This window comes from Quercus robur, chromosome 2 (genome assembly GCF_932294415.1).
Source record: "Quercus robur chromosome 2, dhQueRobu3.1, whole genome shotgun sequence".
NCBI classification, from domain to species: domain Eukaryota; kingdom Viridiplantae; phylum Streptophyta; class Magnoliopsida; order Fagales; family Fagaceae; genus Quercus; species Quercus robur.
Window position 1 is genome coordinate 6,565,800 of NC_065535.1, and position 16,308 is coordinate 6,582,107.

At 32.9% G+C, this 16,308-nt stretch overlaps 1 long non-coding RNA gene across 1 annotated transcript; it reads left to right on the forward strand.

Moving 5' to 3' along the window:
* Positions 1-4,046: 4,046 nt before the first annotated feature.
* Positions 4,047-16,018, forward strand: LOC126699587 (uncharacterized). Its single transcript, XR_007646829.1, has 5 exons — positions 4,047-4,522; positions 5,689-5,739; positions 13,856-13,927; positions 15,135-15,224; positions 15,847-16,018. It is a non-coding gene; the product is annotated as an uncharacterized LOC126699587 (long non-coding RNA).
* The last annotated feature ends 290 nt before the right edge of the window (positions 16,019-16,308 follow it).

Below are 16,308 nucleotides of genomic sequence, written 5' to 3' on the forward strand. Positions count from 1 at the left end.
ATAGGGTTTTGTAACCGAGTGTTTCCAGATCTTCATTGTTGATGAAGTGAAGAACTTTGCAGCCAACAACATCTATTCAAGTTGCCAGAGTTAGTCACGTACCTGGGATCCATGCAAAGGGTTAGTCACAAATTGGTGGTTTATGCATCAAAGGGAAAGAAGACTACTACAAGATCAAGTCCAATTGGGTATTGGAGCAAAGGTTCAACTGTAGGTTGATATTTCGAGATAGGTTAGGGTAGTTGGTAAGATTCCTTATACTTGTAACCGCTTGATTGTTGATTAGTGGATTCTTGGGAGTGGTGACCTTAAAATCACCTGGTGGGGTTTTTGTCTTACAAGGTTTTTCCCCATTTGTCAACAAATCACCGTATCAATTTATTTTCCGCTACACTTAGTTTATTTGGTGATTTGTTGGTGCTTCCACGATTTGCATGTAATTTGACATAATTAATCAACTTAGGTAATTGAATTAATTAACCGGGATCAAGCTATTTTAACCCAACAAACACAAAGAAGATGAACATGTTCTTCCGAAAAATAATGAAAGGAATTAAAAAAAAAATTAATTTATTTTTTATTTTTTTAAAAATTGAAAATCAAAATTTTATTTTAATTGTTTTATCTGATGTGGCTTTTTTAAAAATTAAATTGCTAACGTGGCATTTTTAAAAAGCCAAATAAATTTTCTTAAATATTATTTTAATAGACACGTTAGTATTTACTGTGCCTACAGTACACTCTGTTTGCCATGTAAAATATTTCTGTTAAATGAGTAACAATAAGAACCAAAATGGAACACTTTTTTCATTTATGGACTAAAAGCGGAAAAATAAAAAAGTATGGACCAAAATAGGAATAGAATCAAAATGTAGGGACGAAAAATGCATTTATGCCTTTATTTTTACTTTTTTGACGCCGTGGTGTTAGCAAATTTGATTTATAGGAAACATAATGAAAAATTTTAATCGGTAAATATTTGGCCAAGCCATGGAAGAGAGCCTATAGATTCAAATTCTGTGGTATGCACATATTTGAGTTGAATCCTAGAGTGACTTGATTTGCATTGCATTTGCTTCATGCCATATATGAAGTATGCACTATACAGGGATAACACCTCAAAATCCCTCAGTTCTCCCAGAACTGCAATTAGTCCACTAATATGGGCTTACCCAGACTAGGCCCAAACTTGGTATTTTCAAGCCTAGATTTATTTTTCCCCGTGAATTCGATAATTTGGGCCTTTTCCTTTTTCCCTAAGAAAAAGTCTAACAACTATGTTCCAAGGTCTAAGCCAGACTCTAGGCCCACCCCTGAACATTAGTTATTCAGGTATATTTTATTTTGTTCGAAACTTTTCTTGTCGTATAGAATGATTTAATCAATTAACTTCCTTGGACAGCTTTGGTGGTTTCAGGCTTTCAGCATTTCATAGTGTTCAAATTAATTAAATTGTTACTCATAACATCACCAAGCGGGGATAGCTTAGTTGGGAGAGCGTCACGATCCACGCTCACCGCATTTTATTTTCCTTTTCCTACTTTTATAGGGAAAAAAACTTATTTTGGTTTTTGGAAACCCTGGCTGTTCGTATAAAATTCAAACACATTGTGTGTAAAAAACACCATCACATTCATTTCCTTGGCAATACGTCACTTGCAAGATTACATTTTATGAGGATTAATTACAAAAAAGAAACGGGATTTTGGGAGAGTTTCTCAATTGAGAATTTCTCTGGAATCTTTTTTATGTATTTTAATTTTCTTCTAAATTTTTTTTTTTTTTTTTGGCTCTCTCAAGATCTTCTGTTTAAATTTATGTTTAGAACTGAATTCTAAACAGTTGTTTTCTCAAAAAAAAAAAGAATTCTAAACAGTTGTGATTGTGCATCGATGATTGATAATGTCATCGTCTTTCTTGTTTTCATTTACCTACTTAATAAAGCTTCTTATGTAATATGTGTGATGGTGACTCATTTGGTGGCCAATTGACAAACTATCTTCGGAGCATTAGGCCGTTCGTATAACTAAGGATGAGAAAGCAAACAAATACCATGATAGAAATCATAGAATCATTAAGAAAAGGTTGAAGTTACCATGTTTTACGGATGATGATCTATCACAACAACTAAGTAGTCTTAATCGTGGTTTTAAAAACCGAACCAGTCGGTTTGGCCGGTTCAACTAGAAACTGGACACAATCCGATCCAATAAAAATATCAAAAATCGGTCAAAATTGAGTTAAATTGGAAACTAGAGGCCAAAACAGTTTTGCTCCCAATCCAGTTTTTAAAACCATAGTCTTAATCGTAACACTTTTAGAGCATGGAAAGTTGGAAATTTGAACCATTTGGCTAACCAAAGGTGCTATGACCAGTCAATCTGGTCTAGCATACACCACAATTAGAGATATATTAGCCTATTAGCATAAATTCAAGCCTAATTCTTCTTTATATGCAAACTAAGTGTCATACTTGTACTAGAAGTCTATTAATCTAGAGTTTAGTTTATTATATATACTCATGTTAGGATTCTTTGTAACACAAGATTTGCACTATACTCTCATTTAATAAAGATGTTACTATTAAGGATTTCTTCAATGGACTTGTGTTCTTATATTTCTATTTTATGCTTCCACATCTATTCTTAACATATTTAAGCTTTAGTTCAACACAATTGTTCCGAAATTTTACTAAGAACAAGATTCTCATAACATGTTGAAGAAGCTTTTGAAATTTCACCAATGAAAATTTATACACATACATGGTCCAATATCACCAGCTTTTGAAATTTCGCATGCGACCAAGTTATGAGATAATGCTTTGTTTTAACAAATCATCCAAGCTGTTGGTGAACATGTGCTTTACATATATTGCTATTTTAAAGGAATATAGTATCATAGCATGATATATATATAAATGAAAACTTGCTGATATCGTTATTGTTTCGGTCATTTCTCTGACAATTATATTCTTTTTCGCTAGTTGTACGTACTTGTGTTGTAGTGGCTACAAGCATGCAACGAAGATTGAATTCTAAAAGAACAAGTGGGGTTGCTCATATTTTATTTCGTGCTAGAAAAGGTAGTTGTACATTGCAGAAAACAAAGAATTAAACTAATAAGCTTCCAGATCTAGGCAAAACATCTATCGAATCAGCCAACTATAAATCCTTACCAAACTAAGGAACGTAGAAAATATGTATCATTCTCCACCATTCAATTATATCTAAAATCATATTTTATTAGTATTATCATAGGCCTTCTTCTACTTCTTTTTTACTAATGCATTAATTTCTCCTTCGACCATGACCAAATCACCTCAATTGGTTCTCTATAACTTTTTTCTCAACAATAGTCCCTACTCTCTCCTATCTTTCACTACAAAACGCGGGGGCCTTGGGCCGCGTTTTTTAACCCGCGGCCATAGAAAACGCGGCCCAAGGTGCGGCTAAAGCCCCGTTTTCATAAATGCGGCCCAAGGAGAACCTTAAGGCCGCGTTTTATACGCGGGGCCATAGCCAGGTTCTGAGGCCGCGTTTTTTTGAGATAAAAACGCGGCCTAAGGACCTCCGCATTTTATTTTTCCTGAAACTTTTTTTTTTTTTTTTTTTTGGTCTTCTTTTACTGTGGCCGCATTTTTAAAATGCGGCCCAAGGTTGAGCCTAAAGCCGCGTTTTTAAAAACGCGGCTTCACAGAACCTTAAGGTCGCGTTTTTTACGCGGGGCTATAGACAGGTTCTGAGGCCGCGTTTTTTTAGATAAAAACGCGGCCTAGGGACTAGTCCTGAAGCCGCGTGTTGAAAACGCGGCTCTAATTCTGTTCTGAGGCCGCGTTTTCTTGATCTAGAAACGCGGCCTAAGGACTGGTTCTGAAGCCGCGTGTTAAAAACGCGGCTCCAGTTCTGGATGGGGCCACGTTTGTGAAACGGGGCTTCAGATTTCCCCTATAGCCGCATGTTAAAAATGCGGCTTTAGGGGAAGTATAAATACGAATGAGAAACTCTCCAACCCATCTACGTACTGTACCCATCAGATTTCAAGCTCTCCTTCTCAAAAAAAAAAAAAAAAGATTTCAAGCGCTCCGATCTACGCTCCATCCGATCTACGATCTGACCCCTCATCACCTCCGTCCGATCTGACCCCTCATCACCTCCGTCCGATCTGACCCCTCATACGCTCCATCCGATCTACTCTCCATCCGATCTGACCCCTCATCACCTCCGTCCGATCTGACCCCTCATCACCCTCCATCTCCGACCTCAACCCTCACCCTTCATCCGATCTCAACCCTCACCCTCCATCCGATCTCAACCTCTTTGTCCGTCACCCTCCATCCGATCTAAATTTCACCCATAACAAAACTCCGCCGACCCCGACGCCGAGAGAAACCCATAACAAAACTCCGCCGACCCCGACGCCGAGAGACCAGCCCAGCGCCGACGACCCCAACGCTGACAAGGCCGAACTCTCATACCCATCGGCGACCCATACCCAACGCCGCCGAGCCCATCGCCGACAAAGCGTATGTACTCTCTCTCTCTCTCTAGTGTGAGATTTGTAGATGGTAATAGTTTTTTTTTTTTTTTTTAGAAACACACAAGATTTAGTAAACATGTTCAATTTGGTCATTTTTTGTTTGACAGGTTCCATTTTTTGATTCTATCTTTACATATGTTCTTGTATTATTTTGATACTCAACCAGTCAAGTATTTGATCAAACGAGCTTCTACCTTCCAGTCTAAGTTTATCCCCAGCTTTACGAATTAAGTGCACCGAAATTGTGAATTCATTTGAAATTTTGTCAACCAAATTATATTATATGAAAAAAAGTCCTTAGGTCCAGTGAACGTAGCATTTTTTTCTTATTGTGTTTTGTTTAGAATTGTGATTGTTTATCTTTACAAAATTAGAATGAATTGACTTGGTTTTCTAAGAATGAAACATAGATTACACCATTATCAATGGAAACATCATCAGTATTTTAATGGACTTCTTTAACCTTTTAAATGAAAAGTTTATAGTACACATTCTTACTTTTTACAGTCTAGTGATGGTTTAACTTATTAATTACTATATTAAATTTATAATGGAGATGGATGCCGCATTGCCCTAGTTATGAGGTAAATTCTAAATTTCTTTATGGGCTCTAGAATCCTATAGATACCATTTAATAACTAAAATAATGGTTGATCAAAGGAGTTCTTGTAATGTACTAAAAGTTCACGTGCAAACATGTTAACTAAAGGGTTCATATGTTAATAAAGGGAAATTCGACAATGCCCTCATTATTTTTGTGGGTATGATACTTCCACTAGTAACAAAATTATACATGACAGTATAAAGGGTTCATATGTTATATGATGCTTTCATAGTATAACATTAAATTCATTATTATAGTGCTTAAAGGAATAATATATAGCATAGTAGAGATTTAAATTTAACACTACAGATGGTAATAGTTTTTTTTTTTTTTTTTTTTTTAGAAACACACACATATATAGTATAACAAGCCATGCTTAAAGCAAATAGTAAACATGACAGAAGATTTAGTCCAATTTGGTTCTCCTTAGTCACTTCTAATGATCAGTGAGCTTTTGTTTCTTTGGTGTAATAAAATAATTCATCATCAAAGAGTTATTCTATCCTATCTCAATTATTGAGTTTTGATTTTGTGCTTAATGGTTTCAGGGTACAAGATGCACCGTTGCCACAGATATCCTCTTGCTACTTGAGGGTTAAGTGAGTTTCATTAACCCCACTTCCTGCTGTCTTCTTCTATAATTGGTTTGTTTATTCTTGTCCATTTTAGTTATGACAAATAAAAAAATTTGTGGTTGAAGTCATTCTCTACACCATGTTTGTCCGTTTTGGTATAAGTTTGGAGGTATTTTGGAATTTATGAAATATTAGAATGTTATTGTTATGTTACTCTTAATATGCTCTAGTCCAAGTTGATGATGCCTTATATGGAGCATGGGGTGTGTCTTATTATTTTTCTTAATTTTTTTTTGGTTGATTGATACGTGCAAGGTTTTGACTGAATATTTTTTTGTCACATTCTTTTAGAAACTTAATACAGTGCAAGAGAAGATTTATTTAGGGAAAAATGTCAGATTAGAAAATGACCATTTCTATAGAATTTTTGTAGTCTGGAATTTTGTTTCCCTCTTTGGACAAGGAATATCAAGTAATTCTACATAAACATAATTTTCAATTCCAATAGAGAAAATTTATTATCATGGATTTTTATAATCTTTCAACACCTTATCAACCAATTGCTGAACCTAAGACATAACAACTTTGAACACATGAAGGTGGAACTTTCTGATCAAGAAAAGGAAAAGTAAACTATCAATTAGGAACGTATTATTTAGTATAAAACCTAAGACATAAGCAGAAAAACCATAAAAATGTGCTTGACTAAAACGAAGCTTCCATACTAGAATTTGATTAAAATGTAGATAAAATCTTTTTGTCTAGGGTAATGACTTGAGACTTGACTACTTTCTAAGCCACCTAAATATAGAAATGTGATAGAAACAGGGTGATCAGCCCCATACTCTCTATATTATTGAAATATGTGCAAATTTATACAGTGCAGTGATCTACCCATGTAAGGTGTAGGATAATTCAGCTGATGGAAATATTATGCTTCCTAAGACAGATTTTATAAACCTACAACTCTTCCAATTGAATATTCCTTTTTTTACATATTTTTTTTTGGTAGAAACAAGAATTTCTGCAATTTCAGTGTCCCTTGTTAGCTCACTTATTAGTCTCTGTTACTTAGGCTGCAAACATCAGGTTGTACTGAACCACCCTAGCTGTTTACCCACTAGGTAGACTAAGCTGTTTACCCACTAGGTAGACTAAGGATGAACTTTACAGACCTAGTGTCAGGCCTAAATGCTACAAAATTAACTGACTTTAACTTTACCTAAGGCCATGTGTATCCCAAGCTAACCCCTGCATGCACACTAATGCAGTATGTTTTTATTTTTGTGGAACATATTATATGGTAATAAATTTGAAATAAGGTTACCATATCACAGTACATGCTTTATAATTGTTTGTTACATAAACAAAGATCAGACACTCATAAGACATACAATTATCAAAGCTTTTTGATGATCCGTTTCTGTCTGCTTCCTTTCACAGCTATACAAATGTGTGATTTTGATAGCATAGTAGAGATTTAAATTTATCACTACAGATGGTAATAGTTTTTTTTTTTTTTTTTTTTGAGATAAGATGATAATAGTTTTTTTTTTTTTTTTTTTTTTTAGAAACACACACATATATAGGGGAAGGGGGATGAGATAGGGGAGATTATATATATATATATATCATAAATATGGGAGTTTTTCTTATTAATTGCAAAACTTTGCTATAAAATTGATAATAGGTGAATTTTATTATATTAAAGATTGTCAAGGTGCCTAAATTAACATAATGGAGATGGTTACTCGCCCATCCTTTTGTACATTTCCTAATCTTAAAAGTGCCGTGAGAGGACCCGTGCTCATCTTAGAATCAGAGAGACAGAAACACCCCACAGACACAGACACAGACACAGACACACAGCAGTTGCACTCCTCCAAAAAAATTCTTTTTAAAAGAATAATATCTGCTGAATTAGGCTAAACTTTGTATATGTTTGATCAGATTTTAAGTTATGGACCCCAATTCATGTGCAATTTAGACCTTTTGTAACTTTGTTACTTAGAAATCTTGTGTGAGTCATTGATTTATGATTTAAATATAAAGTACGACTTTATCTCTGTTTGTTCTACATACTTTTTTTGGAATTTGGACTATATGAGTAATTCATTTACATATAAAGGTATTATAAAATAAAAATAATTATAGATGTGCCCTCATTTTTCTTGATCTACCATGTCAACATGCTGGAAGCCTGGAACTGTATCTGACCCATATAACGTATCTGGTGCTTTCTTATTCAATGGCGTTAAACATATCAAACTATATGGTGCATTGTGACACTGATCCCTATTTGCTCTGTTTGAAAATTAAATAGAACAAGGTTTGATGGAAACCATAGTATACTTTTTAAATATACATATGGAAAAGTGTTTTTTAGTTTTTGTCAATATTTTTATTAAATTGGTGTGGAGGGTAAGGGCCAAGGTTAAAGTCTCTAAGAGTGAGTTTCACATACATATATACTTAGATTAGGTTAGAGTAGAATTTCTATTTTGTAAAAAAAAAAAAGAATATTGTTGCAAATTTGCAATCAATTCTTGTGGATGAAACAAATATTGGTTCTATTACACGGAAACAAATTTTGGAATATTGTTGCACTCAATTTATATTTTTCATTACAAAGTTTTAATTTTTATTTCGCTAGAAGTCGTCAAGCACATCCCATAGGAAGAGTGAGTTAATAATCAAACATAAACTTGTTAGACACCACTGGCTCAAGAAGTCTTATGCCATTGAGTGAAAATTACTCACAGATATAGGTGGCTTAAGAAGCCTTTTGCCATTGAGTGAAAATTACTCACAAATATAACTATTTTCCACTTTGGTTTACACATAAGAACTTCTTAGACATAAACTGGGCCTTACAGCCCATTATAGATATAAAGCCCAAGTTAAAAAGTTTTTTGTCATGGGCCTCTTTTTGTAAGGCTGGTGGGAAGCGATCGTTTCATGAATTAATTTGAGTTACGAGTTTCTTAATATTCTTATGGTTAAATAACAAAGACTTTGATCAACTTTTCTTACGTGGTGTATGACCCATTGACTTTTATTATATTAAAGATTGTCAAGGTGCCTAAATTAACATAAATTTAGAAAATCTTTGTATGCTCGTTAAAATTTGGGAAGACGTTGAGTTTTTTTTTTTTTCAAAACATTAATTTAATTTAAAACATTAACATATGAGTGTCACAGTGTAACAGAATTGATAATTTTGTATACAAAATATTAATTTAATTTAAAAAAATGACATGCATATCAATATATGTATTTCCTTAACGAATGCTTTTAAGGCTTAAGGTATCTGTTAACCAAAAAAAAAATATATATATATATATATATATAAATATCAAACTTATTACCATATATTGGATGCCAGAAGAAAAACTTTCTATTTTCGTCAATGGATAATGAGAATTATTTAACTCATTAATGACGTCCGGGGCGAGTCGGGGTGCCAGGACACATGAAACGGAGGAGCTCTCAAAAAACTTGACAGTTTCTTTAGCGTGAGTAGTGGTGATCTTATCAGCTGACTGCATGAAAAGGTTCATAAGTTAAAACATGAAATGCTAATGTGTCATAATATGTAAAGCTAACTATTTAGTGTGACTATTGTGTTTGTGACTATTGTGTCAACCAACGTGGTCTAGCCATATAAAAAATACTAATTAAGTGAAATGCTCCACGGCATAAATATTTAAATATAAATTCACAATCTTATCAAGCTTGACCCTACTGATTTTACCAATAGCTTAACTCACACCAAGCAATTAGTAGGTATGAATTTCCTTTTACGTCTTTTTTTTAAGGGGGGGGGGGGGGCAATGCGGCATTCTTATTTTATAACTCATCAAAGCTACGAACAGTTGACCCCCTTTATTTGGATTTTGGAACAAGAAGTGGTTTCTAAGTTCCAAGCCCAATCATAATATGTAATCCTTGAAATTCCATATCAATCCTTCTAAGTCTAAACGTTACTTTACGACTTTAATATTAAAATGAAGAGGACAATCGTAACGGTTTAGGGGTCATTATAGCTGTCATTAGTCATTACTTCTTGAAGTTGCTTTAGAAAACACAGTTTTAATTACGTACTCAGGTTAATGTTTACTCTGCCTGAGATTCATTGGTTCAGTGATAAGTTGATATCATACCCTAAATTCTCAAGTGTGAGAAAGGAAATAATTGGTGGTTTCAAAACTTCTAAGTTCTAAGCACTTAGGAATGTGCTTGAATTACAAGCTCTTTCGATATAGATGTGGCTAGAAGATTTGGTTGCTAAGGCCATGTGAAAGGTTGAGATGGATATGAAAAATGACAATAATTGTGAGAACATGTTATTATCAGGACTTTTGTTGCTTGCCATTTCCCTTCAATGTTTAGTCTCTCTTTTATTAATGGGGTCAATGCTTGGTCTCTCTTATTATTCTTCGGGAAAATTGATATTTATATTAAGGATGTATTCCGTGTGATATTATGTATTCCTTGAATTTTACAAATCTTACATGAAAAAATATAATAAGGTGGTGTGTAGATGGAATTTTATGACGAAATCTTTATATAATCCAAATAATTTCTTGAAATCATATACCTAATTGAAACTTTTTGATATTTTCAGCAAAAACACTCAAGGTTTTAATCTTTCTGCTCTCAACTTTATACCGATGTATATAAAAGAAAAGATATTGTCATCGTTTTTTTCCCTCCCTTTGAAGTGCATAAAAAGAAAACATATATCCATTGAATAATTGCTAATTCTTGCACCTGCTTGGTGGGTTATGTATTGCAGTGCACATCAACTTCACTGGGTCAGCCTTATTGCTTTAAGACTAATTTTTTTTTAAACACAGTGGGTGGCTAATTTTTTAAAACTCTGTTAGACAATAGCATTTCTTGAAGAGTTCTTCAAGAAATGCTAGCTTCTAACAGAGTTTTGCTCTTTATACTAGATTGGAACTCTGCACTTTATACTAGAGTCTAGAAGAGCTTATTAGCAAGATGGTAAAGCTAACTATTTTAGTGTAACTACTGACTTTAAAGTGCTGTACCTGTTTGATTACAAGCCTCGATTGATAATAAGATCACTCTCTTTATGTTGGACAAATTTAATAGGAATAGTCTTCATACCCAATCAAACCATGCCACGTGCAAATCTGATCAGATAATTGATTATGTTGTAGTTACTCCACCAAAGACTCAACTATCACATTTGTGTGTGTACGATCTTAAAAATTGTATCAAAAATCAAAAGTGACATTCATATCTCTGTCAGAAAATTTTTCTAACCACACCAGAAGCACTAAAGGGTTTCCAAATTTCAAATTTGTACTACCAATTACCAAACCACCAAAAATGCCATAATTGCTATATTGTCTAGGATGTGAACGCCTCACCTTCTTTTGCCTTCCTTAAAAGCTCTTCCTTTGTTTTCCAACCAGATGTATAGAGTGGTAAAGAGTCTAAACCCTAAACACTAGAATGTCCCACGCGCCATGGCCATCTCTATATATAAAAGATTATTAGAATTTATAAGTTTTAGGTCCTTCGTAAATAAAAATTATTGTACCCGTCCGTATACGGCACACTTTGGGTCCCTATGTTTTTTTATGTTCTTCTTGCTAGTGAGAAATGAGTTTTGCTAGGGGAAAAAAGAGTAGAGAATATTCGATAATGTTTAATACAACTTTGGATTTGATTTGGTTCTCTTAAGATTATATTTAGGCTTCACAATTATATTTTGTATTGATAGGTTTATGATTAATGTGAACTCCATATAAATTAATTATACATAAAAATTAAAAATGTATAATAGTTCGAATTTGCAAGATTATAGATAGTTGGGAATAGAAAACGAATAATATATAACAATGAGCCTAGAAACACAAAAAGTTAATAAATTTTTTTCACAATTGATGATGAACGTGATTTTTTCAGACAGTGACGAATTTATATAAAAGTAATATTACTCAAATTATTATAATTTGTCAACTTAATTAATAAGTTGTGAAAAAAAATGTAAAAAATTTTGTGTCCTTAATATTACTTAATTTTTATACACTCTTAATTTTTTTAACCCATGCATGCCTAAAAAAAAATCGATTCTATTACACGGATTTAAATAAACCAAACCGTTAATAAACAACTTAGCCTTAGATTGGAAAAAAGAAAAAAACTTTTTTGTGTTCATTTATTCAACAAACGAGCGAAGCTCATGTATAAATATATAATAGTGCATTCGTAAACGATGACATGAGTATGAGGCTCAATTTAATTGTATATAATATTATATGTTTATATGTATTTATATATATATATACACAAATAAACTTATGTAAACTTGATATTAGATTGTGTAAGTTAGTAAATAAGCTCCTCATAGACCAAATCAGCATTGATAATTTATTAATAATATAAAATTTCCATTTTATAATAAATCTTACATATAATTTTTAAGCTTTTTATTAGAATTTATAAGTTTTAGGTCTTTTGTAAATAAAAATTAATTATTGTACCCGTCCGTACACGGTGGTTTCAAGTTTAAACTCATAGTAGTAAGAAATTATTATGTTGTTTCAAATACGATATGCATGTGAACTATTCATATATATGTATAAGTCAATAAAAGCATGTTGCTTACATATACGATATTAATTATGGGTTTGAAAAGTCCCATATGTCTTTCTCATTGGGCAGTTTGGTTTTGCCAAAAGAATAAAGTGCAAATTGCGTATATACTATTTTCATTATTTCATTTCTGTTGCCGTCATTTTCATGTTAGAGATATCATCATCTCATCTTGGCCACTTCCTCAAATAGTTTATTTTAACAAGTAATCCTCTCCTTACATATATTAGTTTCGATAGGTGATCTTAAATTGATTGAAGTGGGATATTAGTCAATTTGCTAACCTTTGTAACTAGCTAAATTTGTTGTATTTCTCTTATTTCATTTTTCTTTTTCTTACCAATCTGAAATTGGCAAAAAAATAAAATAAAAAAAATACACCTAAAATACAAAAACAGTCTTGAAATAGATTGTGATAATATGTATAAGGGAAAACACAAACTTATGTTACATATTTCTATATAAGTTCTTTTGGCATAAGAGCATTCCCATTAGGCTCGATAAACCCCACTTTTACTAAATATAGCTAAACTTACCCAAAGACAGAAATACTTTATACTCAACAAACTATGGACCAAAATAATTTATGAATAATTCCTCAATACACTTATGGAGATACTGTTCATCAACAGACTTTGTTTGATTTGAGAAGGTCATGTACTTCTTATGCATAATTGACTTCATAGACATATTAATCTTATTTTCATTTTAATTAACTTATATATATATATATATATGAGTGAGTTCAAGTTATATCTGCTATAACTTTGAAAGAGTTACAACTTTTATAAGTCATTGATTTGTAATAAATCTAATGGCCATGTCATCAACCTAGATCGAGAAAGTGATCTAATAGCGTTAGTTATCTCCAACCATGTCAATATCTGTGGAGTAAGGCAGTGATCTAATTAACCTTTTCACATAATGTTCTTATGATATATATAAATGCTGTTTTACGTTTTGTAATATTAAGTTTGTTGTTGTTTTTGCTTGCTTGCTATTGGCAACCAAGGCAGTGTATTATCAGACAAGAATGATAATAATTAAATTTAATGGGAATGTCTGCCACACTTCAGTTTGTTCAAAATGATCCACACTAATCTTCCTAACTTTGTGTCTTCGTTGCTGCCTTCATTAGGATATGCAACCTTCACTTCAGTAGCATTACATGCATTGTTTAGATGATTCATTAATCCATGGCTTTGTCTTTCATGCCCAATTCTTGCAGTTCTTAGAGTATGACTTAAGATTTTAATCTTTTGCCTTTGTAAATGTGGAAAATAGAGATGCATTTTGAAGACTTTCCATGGCTTGTTTTACCTACGCAGAACTTGCATTGCTGTCCTGGCATGCATCTTTGTGTTGGCAATTAATGGAATGCATTTTCTTTCTTCATTTAAAAATTTTTTGGATACATGCGTCGTTGGATTATGTTATTATTGTTGATGTCCATGGGCAGGAAATTGTCTTGGTATATACTCTAAAGGATTCTTTGATTCAATCTCAGGTACTTGGATCACAACCAGTTGACAGGGAGAATTGACGCAGTCTTCTAGAAACATCCTTTCTTGAAAGAATTGTGAGTATTCTTTGCCACTAAGATCTACGAAAGTCGTCAATTCCTGAGCTTGAGCATTGAATTGGGTATTCTATTGTCAATTACTTGTTTTTAACAGGTCTATTGAGGGTAGAATTTTTGTGTTCTGTTTGATAGAATTTTACCGATGGACTTTGTAGAATAATTGATTTTTTTCCCTTTGGCTACTCATAATTTGTGTCATGCTCACAGTGATAAAATTAATATGATCTTCATTCACACAGCTTGAAGTTTTGTAGAAATAACATTAATTACATAAGAATTGAAGAAAAAGGAATGCTAGAGTTGGAGGCTATTATTTACATTTTGTTTTTTGGCCTCCCTTTTACAATTACATTACGTTTTAACCACAATAGGTGTGAGTGCTTCTGTCAGAGTGATTTAGTAAACTCTCTATTCACATATTCAATGCATGCTCTTGAAAAGAGTTTGTAAGTTTTTCACTCTGTGAGTCTTGTAAATGTCTCAAATATACTAGAATTGTATATAGATAGGCCATGTCATTAGTTATAGGCTTTGGATGTTACCCTCTTGTTATGTCGAATTTGGAGAATCAGTGAGTACAAATATGGAGTTTGAGCACTTGCTAATTTGATACTACTGTCCTCAGATTCAGTTGTGTTGAATGAAACTTCTCTAGGCATATTTTGTGTTTCACTTGATCACAATTTTTTTTAACCGTCATATTTGAATGGTATCTTGCATAAATGCTATATATACTCATATTTGAATGGTATCATTAATGTTTTCTCCTATTTATAAACATTTCATGCATTTGTGAAAATATCCCAACCTAACTATAATGAAATGAATATTTGAAATAAATTATCTAACTACCACAATTGGAAAGAAAAAATTTTGTGTATGACAAAAACAAAAAGCTATTCACAAGTAAGTTCTGATTTATCCGTTTTTATCAACATAAAAAAATTTGATTTGGATATATTTTTCCAATAATTTAATTTCCACCTAGTTTTTAATAGATGAAGATGAAGCTCACACAGTCACTGCTTTCAAAGTGTAATTATTGTGCTCTCTTGGCATTGAGCCTTAAGTCAAAAGTCATTGGCTGCATATGTGACTTACCAATACAAATATTACTTTTATTTTTATTTTATTTTTTGGTTTTCTTCTCCTATTGTCTTTTCTCATTTTCAATTTTCTAAACTCATTTGCATCATAACTATAGGTGCTATCAGTTCCGGCTGGCTGGTTCAGTGTAGACATCTGCGAAGATAAATTTTCAGCACATTTCTGGTGCTGTTATGATATACTAAAGGTATGCTTCTGCCCATATTTTATTTTATTTGTAATTCTTGGTTGAATTCTGATAGCTTTTGGACATGTAATCTGGGTAATACCTACGTAGATGGAGTTGATCTTTGGTAGTGATGTATCTAAAATCAAAGACGTTCATTCTTTGACCTTTTCTGATTCTTTTGAGTACAAATATATACATAATAATAATCGTGGCAGGACTTAATCATTGAAATTCTGAAATATGCAAGGAAGCGTCTGAATAAATGATTGAATAAATTTAGAGGTTTCTTTGCAGCACAAAATCATGGAGTCATGCAAATAGTCTATCTCAGCAGATGTTGATGCTGCTGAAATTTATAAGAACTCTAACTGGCCAGCCATACATTAAAAATCATTAATTTTTGGTTTGTTAATATGACCTTTTGGTTTACCCAGTAAATTTAAAAATTCTTTGCAGCAGTGTTTTTTTGGCAGAGTAAGGAGAAAATGCTTTGACATGATTCATAGTGGCATATGCATATAAGTTTCTAACATAGGCAAACCAAGTTACAGTTATATAAGTCTCATTATATATGCAACAGTTACAGCTTCTTATATAAAACTTTTCATGTTCTTTAATATGAATTATTTGTTAATTTCAGGTGCAAACAGTAAACAAGCCGTGTGCAAATTTCATCCAGACTGGGCATCAAAAACTGACATTCGCTACCAGGTTGAAGCTGAACCATAATTTATGCTTATTTCCCGTACAAAGAGAAATATTTTGCAACTTCATGTCACTAAATAGTATGCTGATGGAATGATTTTTATTTTGTTTGGGAGGTCTGAATTTTCTCTGGATATTTAGTTGTCTTTTGTTGTTAAAGTACATGATTTTATGTTAGGGATGGACCTAGTAGGGGGATCGGACCCTCCCCCGGGCCAAATTTTTTTTTTGTTTTCGTAGGTATATTTTATGTTATTAATAGTTGGGCCCCTCCCTTCCACAACCTTGGCCCCTGTTAGCCAGCCCCGCCCAGACAACCTATAGGACCCTTTTCAACTTTTTCACGCAAGGGAGAGCAAGGTGATCAAAGAGAGGAGATTGGAGAGGGAAGAGAGTA